The sequence below is a fragment of the Pezoporus wallicus genome, unplaced genomic scaffold (assembly GCF_028554395.1).
Source record: "Pezoporus wallicus isolate ANWC-B61680 ecotype Strahan unplaced genomic scaffold, APGP_CSIRO_Pwel_v1 contig_8218, whole genome shotgun sequence".
Lineage (NCBI taxonomy): Eukaryota > Metazoa > Chordata > Aves > Psittaciformes > Psittacidae > Pezoporus > Pezoporus wallicus.
This window is the reverse complement of record NW_026636063.1, coordinates 1,109,405-1,127,500: the sequence shown is the minus strand read 5'-3', so window position 1 is coordinate 1,127,500 and position 18,096 is coordinate 1,109,405. Positions and strand designations below refer to the sequence as shown.

Genomic DNA, 18,096 nt, shown 5'->3' with positions numbered 1-18,096 from the left:
TCCAGCACCATAGGAGAGATGTAGTTATTAAATTTCAGCTGCTTATCAAACTGATATGAAAGTCATTTTGCATGATTGCTTTGCATCCTCAAATCTTCTGCTTTTATTTGCAGTGCATCTCTGCGCTTTCTTATTAGAAAAATACTCAAAGGATAAAAAAGCTGATAATATTATTCAGTTTTGACAATTAGGTAGAAATAACATTTTACGAAGCGCTTTTTTTATTGCAGCTAGTAGCAATAGCAGTGGTCCTCCTGGTAGCACTCTCTTCTGATGCTACCCAGGGTGATGCTAGCTTTACCCTGTAATGGATAAAGCCCTGATGGTTATGCTGGTATAGCTGTTAAGGAGTCTGAGCCAGGATGTCATTCTCAGTATCACAAACAGTTTACGTAGCCACAGCCTATTTTGCCTTCAGAGGTCTGTATTTTATGGCTTTTCCACTCCCCCTTTTATCTCAAAGGTTCACAGATAGACTGCAGCTTGCATCTGTGCTGAGAGGGGCAGGAGGAATAGCACCTTCCCTTTTACACGCCCTGGCCTGGTCTTGTTTGCAGCTGGTGTCCATCCCTTCAGGATCACTACTGAGTTAGCCACTTCAGCAAACCTATCTTTGTCTATTTATAATCAATCTCCCATAGCATTTAGCTGCCCAGGAACTGGCTTTAATTGTTACCTCCCCAAACTGTGGTTGCCTTCCAGATCAGCTTAATCTGTTCCTTATGCTTTGTGTGTGAATTTATGCAAAGCTGTGAGCATTCATGGGAATGCAGAGCCCTTAGAAGATGAGAGCAAATGATCCCATCTCCCACAACTCTCCCTTTCCCCACCTTGGGTTTCCACAACTTGATGCTTGGTTGGTTTTTTTTTTCCAACAAATGTTCCAACCATTTCTTTAGTACTCTCCCTGCCTTTTTCTGTCAATGCTTCCCCATGTCCTGCCAGGTTTTGCTCCTCTATGATTTAATTCACTCTCAGCAACTGTTGCAAAGCTGATGGCTCCCTAGCATTTATCTCTTTATCTTTGGTTGCTACCTTCTGTCCAGTCCTTTCATCTTGTACTCTCCATCTCACATAACTGGCCAGATGTCTGGCCACAAATTCAGCGTAACAAAAATTCAACTTCTTTGAGTCATTGTTTCTCCATCATTGTACAACATTATTTCTCTGTTGCATGGTTCTGGAGATTAACCCCATGCCTGCTCCTCACACTTTCTCTTCCAAATTTAATTTCTACAAATCAAGTCCCTGCTTTTCCAATCCTTACAAAGCATGTCTCCATCAGATTAAAAGACCTCCTTAGATCTTGCTGTCTAGATCTGGTATCTCTTCCCCAGGCTATCTGAACTTTCTCCTCTCTGAATAATTTCACCTCCCTAATGCTGTCCTCTCAAACAGCAATTTGCTCTGTGTATGCCTGCAGCTGGGGAGAGCAGTATCATATACTTCTTGGTGCTGAGAAGATCTGAAAGGACAAATTCTCCTCCATTTTGTTGCTGACTAAAGGAATTCTAGTGACCATCCCCATGTAACATGTCTTTGAACTAGCTTTTGGGCTGTCCTGAATTCAAAGTGGGATAGTTCAGACTGTAGCTGAGGGAGTGATTTTCTTTGGCTGCTAAATGATCTCAAGTACTCTCCCCAGAGCTCAGACACCCATTATAGTTTTGGTCCTGGGTACAGCAGTGGTTCTCACTTGGCATTAGAGACCATGCAGCTGTCACAGGAAGGTGCAGAAGCTGGAGAAAGGGATGAATTGTAGAGGAAATACTTCAAGAGGAGAGAGGAGAGGAATAGTTATAGTATCAGGAAAAATATTCTGACAGTGAGATATGCTAATCTGGGGAGGAAGGGGGGAACATCATCTCCTTTTCAGGATTCCTCATCAGAATATATTTATCACTGTGTTGTCCAAAATACTTTACAAATTCTAAGATATGATTGTTTCTTACACCTTGGCAAGGAACAGAACAGATGTCCTTATAAAGGACAATTTAATCAAGGAAAGATAACAATTAGGCAGGAGCTTGCTAAAGGAATAAGTAACTGCAACTCATGGTCAGACCAAAAACATAAAAGCAAACTGGCTGAGTTTTGCTGTGCTGATCTCTGACTTCCCAAAGTCTACATTTCAGTTTGCTATAGGTTTCGCACCAAATTTTACTTCACAGAAAGAAAGTAAAAAATATTTTCCTATTTCACTGGCTATAGACTAATATTTTCTCTCTGAAGGCTGATAACTTTCCATTTTCAACACAAAAAACAAAGACTGGTCACATGTTGAAAATATGTCTAATGTCCTTTGCAGAGTGCCCAGCACTATATTCCCACTTTGTTTCTAGAAGAGTAAAAATACAGTGTGTAGCAGGGCTGGTACCATGCTTCCATGCTGTGAAGATGTTAGAGCAGAGGGAATAATTTACAATGAATAGTTTAGGCAATAAGTTTAGTCCTCTTTCTGCTTATGGGATCTCCATGGGCAGATTGGGGTTTCCTTGAGTTTATTATGCAAAAGAATTCAACAAGATCCTTTTTCCTCTTTAAATATTTTTAATTACTAAGGAACACTTCTTTGTGAACATTTCCCAATCATTTCTTGAGCTTTGTCAGTTATGACTCCTTTGATGAGTCACATGGTATTGATTTATTTTTCCAATGTGTTGAGCGTGTAAAAACTTCTGGGGCACATATTCATGTATGTGAATCTAAGATCCAGTTTCCACCAATACTTACGCATGCTGTTCTGAAATTCTCTGTAAATAGCCACAATATTAATTGAATTATACAAATACCCCTAGAAAGCAAACACCACTAGAAGACAGTATGGTTGACGTGAACCCATTTCCAAATTCCAGTGAATGAACAATCGTTGATATTAATCAATTGCCAAATTCCAGGGAATGTAAAAGTGTTTGGTTTTGGTTTGGTTTCTTTTTTTTTTTTTTTTAAATAGCATTTACCAGCTATAACAGATTATAGGAAAAACATTGTTGTCTCACTGCTCTCTTGTTCATTCCATCCTGTGTTTCTTTCTTCTCATGAAGTAACCGTGGGAAGGAAATAGTAGCAAATCTTCCCCCCAAAAAACAGGATTAAGTAAATATCTTTGAGTACCAAATAGCTAGCTCCCATTTTTCAAACCCAGACTTAATACATTGCAATTGTACCTGGGTGGTCTAGTTCATTCAGCACCTACCTGCCTCCAGGATGAAGATTCAATTAAGAAATATAAAAGATAATATGGTGCTATAGGGACAAAAGTAGTTCTGAAACTCTACCCAGGATTTCTGTAAATAGAGGTACATTTCTTTGAAAGAAAACATTTGCTTTCAGAATGCAGCAGTTTTCTATTCTGTGATACTCCACTCCAAATTATAATAGAAAATGCATAATAGAGTGTAAGAACCAACAGATGAGAAAAATGCACCTTCAGTGGGAATTTCCCCTCCTAGCTACAAGATGCTATTCTCAAGAACCTCACTGTAGTTGCAGGCTGTTACTGAGTAACCCTCACCTTAATTCTTCATGGTTTTCTAGGGAACATGTGGGTTATGTCTCCGTGTTGCTCTGCCTTGAATGTGTGCCTGGTTTAAACTATTCCAGCCCTTTCAGTGGGTGATGGAAAAGTATTCTTCACTCTAAATCCAGTTACGTGATACAAGATTCTGCCAACATCCAATATCTTTAATTCAAGACCCCTAGCAGAGTGAACTGTCCTATAAGGACTTCCAAGTCTGGTACTGATTCACCTGTGCTTACACTGACCGTGTCTAGAACCAAATCTATCTCTCTTTGTTCTTACCTCATGAGCTTTTTGCTTTTAAGACTTAGTGATCCTACCCTTACTGCTGTCTATCAATGAACGTACTTCATGGCAGAGTAAGAAACACAAGACCAGGTTCTTTTTAACTTTGGTTTGAAACCTTTAGCTGGCAGCAGCCTAAGAAGTCATACTGTGCAACAGGTATCTTGGATCAGAAACTCTGCATCACCTATTTCCTATGCTCAGTCCCCCACCATTATTACTGAATTTCTGTGATGGTGACATCACTTTTTTGTCTTTGTGTTTTGCAGACTTGATTAAAATGGTAAAATGAGGTAGTACCCTTTCTTCATCTGGAAAACTGAAACAAAGATGTGAAAAATCATCAAATTTTGCCTACCCATTTTGTGAGATGAAAGACATGATTTTCCAAATAATTTATAACTGTGCAACACATAAGCAGGGCAGGTCAGTTTACCTTGCTTGTTGGTTGAGGGAGCTGGATCCTTCTGCAAAGTCTGCTTTTATTTGGGAGATCAACAAAATGAGGTGAAAAAGGTGGGTAACTGTGAACACTTCAGCATGAATTATTGTTTCTTCATTACAAGGGATATAAAGTGAAATCCAGTCCATCAAATGTAGTCCTAGCACTTGGTTTGCGCCTAAAGTTTTGGTAGTTTCTGAAGCAGGGCTGCTAAAATAGGTAGATAAATTATCTATCTAATCAATAGAAAACCTACAAAATAATTCTGCCTGTTTTAGGTTTTGTCCATAATAATTATGCTTCATTTGCCTTTATTAGGCAAATAATTGAAACTCCACTCTCAGAAACAGGATATGGTTGCAAGCAATAATAGGGTTAGATCACATTTTCCATGCTCTCAGTGCATGAGCTAGGAGAACCTGTTTTGCCCCCTATTAAGTCTGTTGCATCTAGCAGAGACTTACCCCATTCCTTCCTCTTCCCCTTCCCCCTGCTCCATCCCTGACATAACCAGTGCACATGTGAGGGACAGGGAGAAAATACAGGATTCAGTTCTTATTGGCAATCATAGAGCATCACCCCAAGTGGGCCAAAATGACACTGCCAGGGCAACTTTAACCAAGACATTTCCTGGTTTTTGAGTGCTGAACATCAGAAAGTCATTGTTTAATTTAAATTTCATGGATGAAATTCCCTTGTGTTTTGGAAATACAGGAATTGAACAAGCAAAAATGTCATTGTTACTGTTCTGATCTCCACACAAAACCGGTAGAGAGCTGTTATCTTCTGCAAAACCTGTTATTAGGCATGGGGTGGAAACATATTTAACAGAATTTACTGTTATTTTGCTAAACAGTGCAGTGAAATCAGAACTCAGGACTCGTTAATTTATGTTCAACAAAGGTGGATGGATTAGATTTCCTCTTGTTCCTTCAAAGCTGAAAATCTTTTTGCTGCCCTCCTTTCTTGTAGCATTTGTGAATACCTTTCTTCCTATTTTTTACTTTCCCATGAGCTTATATCCACCTCCTACTTATTTGTCACTCTCCTTATAGCTGTGGCCAGTGCTTCCCTCTTGCCTTCTTTTCTGCTCCCATGCCCCACATTATCCAAGAAAGGGCAACATGTAGGGCCATATTTCTAAATGTTCCTGCAAGTTCATTACAGCATGTTCTGGATCCTTCTATTTTTTTTATTTCTTTTTCCTTTTTCCCGATTGTTACGGCTAGAACATGTGCACATACCCATCTGTGCATGTGCATAAGCTCCTTGTCCAAAGTGGACGTTCTTTGTTATTAAACAGAAGCTTTGCCAAAGCCCCCTTATTTAGAGCTCTTAATTCTTCCCTTTCCTTATCCCTTTTTTGTGGACTTTCTATGTGAAACTAAGCTTTTTCTTCCCTCTGCATATACCTTGGACTACATGAGAAGCAGGGGAGAGTAAAGCTCTTTGCTGTTAGTCCTTGATCCAGAGACGCAGTGAACGCCAGCAAGCAGGAGCAAAGTCCTGCTCAGGTGGCAGGCAGGTGTGTCTTACTGGACCTGGTGTATACATACAACCTGATTGACACATTGAAACTGACAACTATAAGAAGCCTCTAGTGAGCATAAATAAACTTTTTCTTCTTTTCCTTTTCTTTTTTTTCTTTTTTTCCCAGAAGCCTTAACGTTGACCAGTTTTCAAGACCCAGTGTTAAACTGCAGAGCAGTTAATGAAACAACTGAAAGGTATAGTTACTTTTAACCATCAGTAAACGACACATTTTCCCCTAATCTTATTTTCAGAAGTGAATATTCACCTAGAACAGAGACATACCATAGAAAACTTCTGGACTGAATGTTAAATTCTGGAAAAGCACTACCCACTGGAAGCAGATTTTGCAAAACAAAATCTTGAGTCCCCTTCACTTTAGATGTGACTGTTTCCAGTGTTGGAGGAAAGCTAAATTTTATGTTAAAGAAAGATGCTGTATTAACAGCCTTTGAAAATTATCTAATTCATTATCAAATATAAGCTGGATCGTTTCCTTTCCCTGAGCTTGGCCTATCAATATGTGGCATTCCTAACATATGGGTGAGAGTGAATTTCTATCATCCTGAACTTTTACTATTTTAATTTCTCACCAGGATTTATCAGGAAGGTGAACAGTTTTCACCTGTTCCATGGGTGGAATTAAATTGTCTCCCTATAAGGAAGAAATATTAAATATACATACTGTAGATCATGCAACATCCTTCTGAGAATATCCTTCTGGGCATTGGTCACTGCCAGTAAATGTTGATTTCAGACAGGAGAAATATAATTATCTCCATTAAAAAGCTATACAATTAACAACACTTGCACACAGTGGAGTCCAGGTTACCATGGTATTGCCCTATGCCTAAAATAGGAAATAACTGTGGTATATCATATTCCATCTCATGGTAATTGCTACTTTTCTACTGACCACCCATGTAGCATTAAAAGTCTCCTGCCCAACTAATTCACCTATTTTAAAGCATATTACGGCTATATTTATTCTCCTTTCCACCTCAAATTATTAGTGCGCCAAGTACATAATGCTGGGTTTTCAGTTACCCCAGAACATATATTTATGTGATGAGTAAGAAAGAGCCGTTCAAGGTGGAAGAGGAAAATGGAAAAGAAACATGTTCATAGGATGGAGTTCAGGTGAATGTCTGGGGTGCCTGTGCGCAGTGGAAGAGAGATAGATGGGAAAGGACCAAAGGCAAACGTGAAATGTGAAAGGATCAGTGATGATTTTCTGAGTGCACAGGGATATGCTAGCAGAGGGGACAGGAAGAATAAATTCCACAAGATGAGAGATTAAGAAGATGGTGAAATTGTAGCTGACATGATGATTGAGCAACAAAGAGGGGCTAACTCTGAGCTGGATAGAAAATTTCTTTCCACTTCTTTCTCCCACAAGCAGATAAAACATGCCTCCCCCTGCAGGGAAGGCTAGGGACTGGTGGAAAATGGGTGTATGTATGGTGGGAACACATTCAGGAACAGAAGGAGGTATGTGTGTGGAAAAGGTGAGTGGGGAAAAGACAGAAAAAGGAAAAATAAATCAGTGAGAGAGGTGAGAAAGTACAGTGAAAAGCTCTTTGGGATGCTGGTAGGCAGAAAACAGAATTCAGCTCTCATATTACAGCAGTTGGGGGAGGATCAGTGCTGCTATACACAATCAGAGAGGGCCCTATATGCACTTGGTTGAATTTTGCATCTGAGATGACCCTGCCTTATTTGTGAGTGACTTCTTAAACATGCTGACATTCCAGCAGCCAAAGAAGAGCTGTGACATGCTTTCAAAAAGAAATACAAGAATATACCAGCTAATTAGTTTCCATTTTTTTTTTTTTATTTATTTTTTTTTCCCTCAGAACATCCATAAATATTTTCAAGCTTTGGGTTTGGGAATGGTCTCTACATTTCCTTTCCCAAAATAATGTTTTTAAGCATTGCATTTGCTCAATGGCACCCTGGTTTGAAGGACAATTTTCTAGGATATCTCCTTTTTAGCATCCTAGTCTCCAGTATGCATGATATTATACAAAGTTATGTTTGGGAATGTCCTTATCAAAGGAGGAACTGCCAGATTATTGTACAGGAGAAAAGAAAATTTTGAAAGCTACAGTAAAACTTGCCTGATAGTTGAGAGATTCAGGACATATTTCTGAACTTAACATAATTTTCACTTCAGCTTTACAGTTCACCTTTAACATATATCACCTTTTAAAAATATTTCCACAAGCATCGTGTGTTACCTTCAGAGTGTCAGCTTTAACAGTGAATTCACTGGCTTCGTTATCTGTTTAAGTAAGTTTAGCTCCTTATCACTGAAGCACTGCAATGGTGGCCATATTACAATATGCAGGTGGAGAGGCACGTAGGTACACAAGGAAACTGATTTAGCAACAGATTTCTGTGAGTTCTTGGTTTTGTGTATATGATTATTACAGATGTACACAGAGCTAAGGCACAAGGTATATTGTGTATAGGACAGGCTTTTGTAGGATTGGACCCACAACCAGCTAAAAGTGATAAAACATAAATCTAAGTTGGACTCACAGCATTATTTAAATGTGGCTCTTTGTATTTATAAACAAGAATATGTGGCTGTTGTTACAAAAGCTATTTCATTTAATGCCATCCTACATTCAGCAATTTAATGATTCTCTTAATTATTGAAACATTCATCATAGTTTTCCAATTGATTCATGAAGGGCTGGCTGCATTTCTTTAAGTCATTAATATAGTGACAAGGAAATTGACAGTCCTCTTGCTAACATCCTATCTCTGAACAGTAACACTGGGGATACAAGACCTTGAGTCTTTTTTTTTTTTTTTAATTTTTAAAATTTGTATTGTTATCACCAGCAATAACTATAGTCATAAAAGCCTCATTTAGTAGCGAAGGGAGAGAACGATATATGAGGAAACCCTAATTATCAATGGTTTCGATAGTAAAATCTGCAAACTACTATCTTCCTGAGACCACAATTTTTGTTATAAAACGGGTGATAAAGCAGAGATAATTCTAAATCCAAACACATATTATATGAAGTAGATAAACCCAAGATAAAAATTAATAGTGACCTCGCATGCTTGATATAAAAAATATAATCACGCATATATATCAGTAATGGCTGGAAAAGGAAAAGGAGATGCTTACAGGTGAAAGATTTATTTACAGAGTTCTAAAATGTGTTCAAAATATAATCTGTGGCACCTCTCTTCACTCCTTTGGCCTGATTTTGAGTGTTTTCATTACCTCCTGTGTGCAAAACAACTACTTTAAACATATTCATAAGTTGCTTTAAAAAGAAAGATTTATTTTTTTTCTTCTATCTCTTATATTTACAGACTATTTAAGTAAAGGCACAACTTTCTATGTCTCTGTTTTGTTGTTTTTTTGGTTTTTTTTTTTCCAACTATCTCTGTTATTTATGTCTTTTTTTTATAGCTTCTAAAATGTCAGGTGCTATCCTCAAAGACCTCTCTTGTATTCATCAGTTTTCTCTCAGGAGAGGTTGTCCAGACTTTGAAGCATACAAGGTCTTGCCTTAATACTTATATGAGTACTTCTGCCCTTGGATATTATTCTCATCTCCATGATACTATGCAAATTGACAGTTACTTCCCTGTGCTTCCAGCTAGGACTTCCGAATATATTGTGAGTAGCTGGAAAATAGCTAGAAAGGCTGTATGAGCAACAGAAGTATAAAAGTTCAGCCCTGAGCATGTCTCTGTGTGTGTGTATATGTGTGTATGTGTTTCTAGATGTGTGTACTAGTCATATACTGTATTCTGAAAAGTGAATCTGTTTCAATCAAGGCATTTATTTAGCTCTCACCAACTCTCTCTCTGAGTTAACACCCCAGCACACACAATGCTAGTGAAGGTGATTATCTCTGCTAGCATAATTCCTCCGTAACATCTGCTTTCGCCCATAACACTCCACTAATTTTTCCCTCATTTCATTACACATAATTTTCTTTCAACACAATCTACATGTATTAAGTGGTAATGACTTTCCAGTTAAGAGCAAATCGACGCCAAGGGACCCCCCCCTCGATTGCCTGCCGTGCCTGACTCCGGCTATTAAAGATAAATTTGGTGCCTCAAAAAGCTGCAGTAAGCTAATCAATCAATTAAGCGGTTAGGACATACATTATCAAAATTCCACAGCGCGGGGGTGCATGAGAGCGTGCTGGTATACTTGGTATGATTTTAGGAATAAAAACAAGAGAGAGAAAAAAAGCAAGCTACTAATGAATACAATTTGAGGTTGAAAGTCAATATTCAGTGTCTTCTGAAATGAAAACTCTAGCTACTACACACTACTGATAGCAACTTCGGTGTCTATTGCTTGTACAATTTCTTTTGCAGCCTTTGTACCTAGTGCAATTTACTAGTGATATCAGAATGAAGCTGATGACACAGTAAAATCTATTTTTAAATGATATGAGGATTCTGGGGGAGTGTATGCCATTCACAGTTAAGCAGGGTGTTCTCTCTGTAACTTGTCATTGTGTCCCTTGGTACTGCCACAGCCTTAGAACCCTGATTAATATTCTGTATTATGTGTGTTGCAAAAAGGTGGTTTAAGGATAGAATGGCAGCCATCACAGCCTGTTGTGTCAAATTTTATCTTCAGCAATACTCTAATATTCAGTCTAATTTTGGGGGGTATTTAAAACTAGTAAGATAAATTATAAAATAAACTGTAAAATGGCTTTGACTTTTTTGTCTACTAAAAAGCAGTTCCTAGTGAAGTGACTTTGCAGGAATGACTTACAAAACAGTTTCAACATAACCAGAAAAAGTTAAGTTCACTGATGACTGAGTTACATTTAAGTGCAAGGAAATAGGGTAATTTCAGAACAATACATAATATCACTAACAACTCCTTCATTGCCATGTTTTACTTTATTATCTTTGGCATGGTGTCATTCCTTGTATGGAAAAAATTACTTAATCAGTTAGAGGCTTTTTTTTTAATGTAAAATATTTTCTTTTGCATTGTGATGAACTGCCTGTGCGCCAATATTTGGCTAAATGCTAAGGAAATTGAAGCAAAACCCCAAAGAACATAAGAATTGTACAAGCAATCTTTATAGCTCTTCCAGGACTAATACAAAAGGAGAGTTAAACAGAACTTTATAGCAGGATTCTGAATAGTACAAAATATGACAAAAATTGTAAAACTTATGTTTTTAAAACAATCAGTAAATCTATAAAATAGAAACTGTAAATGGATCATTACAAGGATTTGCCAATTACTTTTCCTGTCAATATTAAGCATTTTGCCTAAAGCTTTGTTATTGTAGTATATTAGTTATTAGCTAAAACAACATGGCAAAACTCCCTGCTTACTTTCTCAGAGCATTTTCCTTAATTTCTGCAAATTACATTGGAGCATAGTCAATGCATACACTTCTGCTAGTGGAAAGAACATAACATCTTTTTACTGTCTAAATAAATATTTCTTAGCAAAAAAAGAGGCAGGTTGTCAAAGACAAAAAGGGTGGTTTTGTTATGTTTTAAAGTATAATACAAATAAAAGAGGTAGCTCAGTGACTTCTTTCTGATGTGTTTGTGTAAGGAAAAATGCCATGAATAAACTCTAAAAAGAGCACTATAAATGTACACAATACATGCAGAACACTTAATCCAAGCCCTGCATGTAAAATACAATTAGAGAGAGTTAATGGCAAATATAGTGAAATAAAAAATCTACCCACGGAGACTATACAAGTGCATCCTTCAAAAAACCCCAACACCAGCATGTTTCAATAATATGATGCTGTCCTTTCCTTTGTGGCATTCTCCATTGACTAGGCTGATAATGAAAAGGTGTCAGGGAGATTCACAGTTTAGAGTTGTATTTTCTTCCTTTCTTTTGTGTGATTGTTCTGCATTTATGGCTGTTTTCCTGCCTGTGCTCTGTATGGAGAGTATGAAATATTTCAGAGCTATGTTTTCTTGTGAGATGTAGAACTGAATTTGACTTTGTTATCATTACTAGGAGCATGCAAGTTTAAGTTTATTTGGTTGAAAAAGACACAATGATGTTGCTCTTCCTGATATAGGAACAGCTATATTGGCTTTTATAGGATTTTTAGTGCAGGCTTCTTCATCTGTCCTGCATTTGATAGCTACTCTATCATCTGGATTTTTTTGTTTGTTTGCTTTTGTTTCTTACCTGTTCTCATTTTGGAAAAAAATCATTCTGATTTATCTAAAGCACATCAAAACATCTTTATCTATTCACACTGAGTGAGAAATTCCTTCAGATTGAGAAGGCAGGGGGAGAGAGGAGGGCAGTGAGGCAAACAATAAAAAAATCTCAGTCCAAACCAGTCTGCCTTCTCCTTTTCTGCAGTGTATGTAATGACTGAACTTTTGACTTTAAAGTTTTTCTCTGGTGCAGTACTGTGGAAAAAGACACAAATAAACAAACAAACAAAAAAGATCCCCTCTGTGCAAAGACGGGTCTAAGGCAATACCTAGTGAGGAGAATTTTGGGGGGGGGATTGTTGTTGTTTACTTGAAGCAAATAAAACACCCACCTTAAACCCGTCCTCTATTCAGTTCAGCAGCACCTCCATACTCCAATAAACCGTTTTCATTCCATCTGGCATGCGTTTGCTCTGAAGACATTTTCCTGTCAATCTCTCCTGCCACATTAAAAATCTGTCGTTACTATTGCATTGCCGCCTGGCTCCTGAGATTTGTCTGACTGCTTTATTGCTCCTCTCTTTTTTTTTTTTCCTGCTACAGCCGAGAAGCAGAAATAAAGGTTTGTTGTTGAAACATGGCCGCAAGGAAAGTAGGAGGCACACATCTGTCAAGGTATTACCTTTCTTCAACCAGGGATTAAGGTGTTTTACTGCTCTCGCTACTGAGCAGTCACACTGAATAAATTTTCTCAGTAGAACATAAAAATGAACTCATACATTTTGAACCGGGTTTCATTCTTTCAAGCCAACCCATATAATTATGCAATGGCATCAGTGTTCAGGGGAAAAAGAAAAGTCAGAAAGGTTTGTGTGTGTCCCCTTTCTCCCTCCTGCACCACCCTTCACATTTACATTATTTAAATGCTTATTAGGAGGGCAAGGCTGAGGCAACTAGTATTGGGAAAAGAAATATTTTTTTTTACTCTTCCTTTCTGCTGTTACTGGATCCCTTGCAAGGTCAGATGGGGTACAGGTCTTCACTCCCCATGTTTTATCTCTGTGCTCACAATATATGCCTGGCTGTGAATATTCACTGTTAATTCACATAGAAGCAAGTCAGTAGAATTGTGATTACTGAAACACTGTCTTTTGAAGGAAACTGGCAACATTAGCTGTTGTGTACCCTTCCCATTTCTGCTGCAGACATTAACTTTACAGTCTCAATGGTACAAATGAAAACAATTTAAAAATTCAATATAACCAGTGGAGGTGGTTGTTACACCAAGACAGAGCATGTCAGAGTAGACATCTAAAGCAGAAGGGGTTATCTCACAAAATAAACATTAGGTGTAGGCAAATGAAGGATCAAGTCAAATATATCTATGAAGGGGAACAATATATGGTGCTTTATGGATTGGGTTTTGGTGTTTTTTGTGTTTTTCTTTTTTTATTCTGAAAAACGGTAATGAAGCTTTTAAGTCTGAGGACACCCCACAACAGAAGGACTAACCTCAGTGCAGGAGCCATAAACCTCTCCCAGCTTTGAGGAGACAGCAGTTAAGAAAGTACTACAGAGTCAGAAATCACAGCTCCACCCACTTCAACCCAGAGAAGACATGAGGAAAAGTGAGCATTCTGAAATCTTACTCTCCTATCCTTGGTCCCAGCTCCTTCCCAGGGCTAAGTCGCATGGCTGAATTTACAGCTTTCTTATGCCAGGACAGCACATAGGAATGAATCAGGCTGGACTGGGAGGCAAAGCTCCATTCCTAACTACTTCCAGGTTTTAATTCTTCAAAAGAAGGGACCATCTTCTTATTCTGTGTTAGTATAACAACTCACACAATGAGGGATTTAGGGCTGTTATGCAGTGCTTCAGTGCAAATTATAAATATTAATGTGCCCATGGAAATATTGTTCCTTCAGATGCTTTTTTTTATTATGGTTTCCTCAATGACTGTCTGGCTTAGACTGAATTTGCAAGTAGTTGATCCGTAGGAGTAAATACATAGAATGAAATGATTAGTGTTGAGGACCCCACATCCAGTCTGTATGTCTTTCAAGGTGTTACCTCACCTCAAACTTAATTCTATTCTAGTGCCATGGACTGGATGCCCATTAGCGAGTACATTAGGTGTGCTTCCAGAGCACAACTTCTGTATTAATTTCGTCTGAAACTCAAGCTATGCTCCCTGAGCCCACTCTGCAGTGAAAACCACACTGCTCTCAAAACACTGGTGCAAATGTAGCTGATGCCTTCTCTGGCAGCCCTAATGTCTGCTGGATCGTGCATGTGACTGATGCTCCTCCACGTGCCTGCCTTAAAGACAGGGCGCTGCCTGGTGGTACAGAGGAGCAGTGCATTAACCTGCTACACCTAGTGAATTCTGCAATGCGTATTTAGTGGAATACAGATCATTTACAGAGAATCAATGAAAAAAAAAAAAGAGGGAAAGAGTGAGAAAGGTAAATATATACCTTTTCTTAATCTTTGCCTTTTTTTTCTTTTTTTTTTTTTTTTTAGACAAAAGTACTCTTAGTGACTTTGACTTATACAAGCCTCAGGGAACTTGAAGCCTGTAGCAGTGTCACATTGACTGTTAAATACAGATTATTTGCACAGGTCTGGGTTTTTTTGGTAGTCTTTCAAAACCACGTTTCAATGTTTTCCTCCAGAAATGTGTGTAGTGGTGATGGTCCTTTACCTACTGATTCCTCCTCTCACAGCATATATAGTTCAAGGTTAAAAATGTTGTCAGTAGCTGCAGTTTCATTTGCAAAGCCTGTCTGAAGTGGGCAACTGCTTTATACCTTTGGGTATGTTTAAATTACATATCAGGATCCAGATCAAAGCTGGCAAATGGCATCTTGCCAAGACAATTTAAAAATCAGTTCGTATTTGTAGGAGACAATCATAAGGGGCCAAATATTCAGAAAACATGAAGCTACTGACAGTCCTTATGGGAACTCCAGAGTTCATTTTTCTTTTAAACAAAAAACCATGGCTTCTATTTTTATTTAAACAAAATTTCAAGTAAGAATACTTGCATTCAAGAAGAATGCAAGTAAAAGGAACTTCATATTTCAGTCCTCAATTAAACTGACCACTTGATTTTAATTACCCAGGAAAAACATGGAATTTTTTTTCCCATGGATGAGGAACCTTCACATCCAATCAAAGCAGCTTGGGGTTTGAATTTAAATATGCATAATTTCTGGTCCAAACAGAGGGATGTAGATGATAAGTATCTGAGATGGGGATCTGGGCCCTACAGTTTGATCTGGTTCTTGGGGTTATCTGCCTAACCATGGTTGTACCTCATCCAGTCAGCCAGTGGTTATCAAAGCCTTACATGCAGTTGCAGTGGAACAAGTCCACTGCGTGTGCTATCTTCATTCTGGGAACCAACTGCAGATACACAAGGCTTTAATGAATCAACGATCTGTGCTGCCTACAGTTTATTAATTAATACCTCCTCTCAAAAAAAAATAATTTAAGATGCCCTCACACAATAATTTTAACTTTCATACTCTCATCCTAATTAACATAGAGCCACTCCCTTCTCTGTGCATTTAGGTTGTTCCATCTTCACCTGATTTACACTCTGAATTAGTATTAGTAAAATTGAGACCCACTTCAGGTATATACAAATAATGAAGGGCCCTTTCAGTAAAACTAAACATATTCATCTTCTTCTTCCCAAACAGGAATGTGGAATTCATTTATCCCACTCTCATATCTGTCTCTATCATGCCTGTCCACAAAGGAATGTCAGCTGACCAAGGCCCCATACTGCCTTTAGTGAGGGAAGAACAGAGGGAGTTTGTTGATGCAGTAAATTTTGAGGGATAGAAAGGACAGCAAGTTTCCCAGTGTCAAGGCTTAGATTCATATTTTTGTCTGCTATTTTCTCATAACATCTGTCTCTGAAAAAGGGTATATTAACTTCTGCATGGGATATCCAACACCTGAACCAGAACTACAGTAAGGAAGCATCATTTCCTTCAGTTACATCAGTTGAGCCTTTTAACATAGATGCTGCCTTAGCATAGTTAGGCAGACATTTATTAGTAGTTCACATTCCCATTAGCTCCAGCCAACATGCTCCCATGATTAGTCACAGGTCTATTGAGATGGCAGCTGTACCCATCACTTGAAGGGAGCAGGATGGACAGCAAGTCATTAGGGAAAGACATCTACTGATCATCAGTGAGCTTGGAGAGAGACATATTCTACTGCAGGCCTCCTGCTTTGTTGTTGTCTCTGTGATACTGTGGTCACCAGCCATATGAGTAAATGAGTAACCCAGCGGAAGGACCAGAAGAGCAGGCGCAGTGATGTGTACATGGGAAACCCACATGGGAGCTCTCCCAACAAGACTGCTCCTCACATGCTTACAGTTGCTCACATGTTGAAGCATCTTCTCTGTCACAGTCTCTCATCTCTCCACTGCCAGGGAGGAAGTAACACGAATGATTAATACAGAGAGCTGCGGGCAGCTCTCTCCTGAGTCTGTTCATTTCTACAGAGCATGCACCTGTGGGTTGCCTTTCCTATCTCTCTCTGCCTCTCTTGCCCTCTGCGTTGCTTCTAGGTTGGGGTTAGGGAGGCAATGGTCTGAGAAGGCAGATCTTTCCACTTGGGACGAATTTGCACTGCTGATGCACAGATCCCAGTGTTGTCCATCAGAAAGCTGCTGCATGCTCCATTGCAATCAGCAATGCAGCAGACATTTAGCAATGTCTTCCAGTGGCTGCAGTTTATTACTTTTCCCCCCAATATTAATCAAAAGTGATATCGACAACATTCATTGATCACAAAATATGGGTTTGGGCAATTAATTTTCTGAATTAATTTCTGAAGTTCCAATCAAAACTGAATATTTTTCAGCATATATTCTCCCTCAGTTTGTTTTTGTTTCCCATATGAAAAGTGCTGTCTCCCTGATGAGCCACGTTGGTTAGCAACTTAAAACAAAAACCCTAAAACTGCTCTAATCTTACCTGGCTCTTTACATGACCAGAGTTGTTGGGAAGGATGAGAGGTATTTTTTCTTTAAACCTGTCCTGCACCCCTCAGATACCACTGCCGGCATATGTCATAACAACCCTTACAACTGACTGCTGCAGGTAGCCATCAGGATGTGTTTCTTTTTGCAAAGCAATGCGTACTTTTGAACCCAGTGCTGTGTAAGGGAGTTTGACCAGCTCTCAGGATGCCTTCAGTGTCTTCTACAGGTGGGCCCTGTGCTGGCACTGTGCTCAAATGCTTATGGATTACTACACAGGATCTGCAAGGATAGATTGGTTTCCTCTTCAGAATACAAGTGTGAACTGCAAAAGCCCTGATGGCCACTCTGATCTCTTTGCCTGCACATGGCAACAGCAACAAGTTTTATTATGAAACATAAGAGCTCTCAGCCGACAGCACAGTGAAGTGGCGGCCCTTGTGTCTCAGCTCAGGCTGAAATCAGCCTGGAAACCCTCAGGTCAGCTTACCCAGGGAAAGGAGTTGTGACATTTCCCTCTAGAGGGTGACTGTAGCACCTCAAGAGGCACTGGGGCTTGGTGGTTGTTTATCTCTGCTCTCTGATGCTGTGTCCTGCAGGGCATATTAAAGTCCATGAAATAATGATGAAGCAGAGGGGTAATTAAAAGCCACAGTGACATTGATCTGCTGAAATTTCAGAGGGAGCTCGGGGCACGCAGGGAGACTATCCATCTTACCTCATGCAGGGCCAGCTTGATTGGCCTACTGAGTATTGCAGATGGCGAGGCTCCTCACCTGTGGCCAGGAGGGCTCCCAGTGCAGCAGCCCTACTGACTTCACATGATTGCAAAACAGGAGGATGGGGAGCAAGTGGTCACAGCTGCCACAGGCTGTCCTTGCAGAGCAGCAGAGAAATCATTTAAAGATACAGGCTTGTTTTCACATTCTTATTCTTTTTAATGCAAATGGTAAACTCTGTATTTTTACGTAGGGACAGTTTCTCCTACTAAGAACCATCTGGCTTTCAAACTTCTTTGCTGTATTAATTTGGTCAGTATTTAGCATTGATTCACAACTAGTTCCTTTGATTTCATGTACTTTTCATCAGTTTATTTTCTTTCTTAAAAAAAAATTCCAGGGGACGTTTCACATCAACCTCTAAGTGGATTTT

The 18,096-nt window shown here is 39.0% G+C and overlaps 1 long non-coding RNA gene across 1 annotated transcript; it reads right to left on the bottom strand.

Moving 5' to 3' along the window:
* Window positions 1-11,822: 11,822 nt before the first annotated feature.
* LOC130593660 (uncharacterized) lies at window positions 11,823-17,783 on the bottom strand. The gene is made up of 3 exons (XR_008970849.1): window positions 17,663-17,783; window positions 12,326-12,433; window positions 11,823-12,188 (listed from the first exon to the last, which is right to left on the bottom strand). It is a non-coding gene; the product is annotated as an uncharacterized LOC130593660 (long non-coding RNA).
* Between the last annotated feature and the right edge of the window lie 313 nt (window positions 17,784-18,096).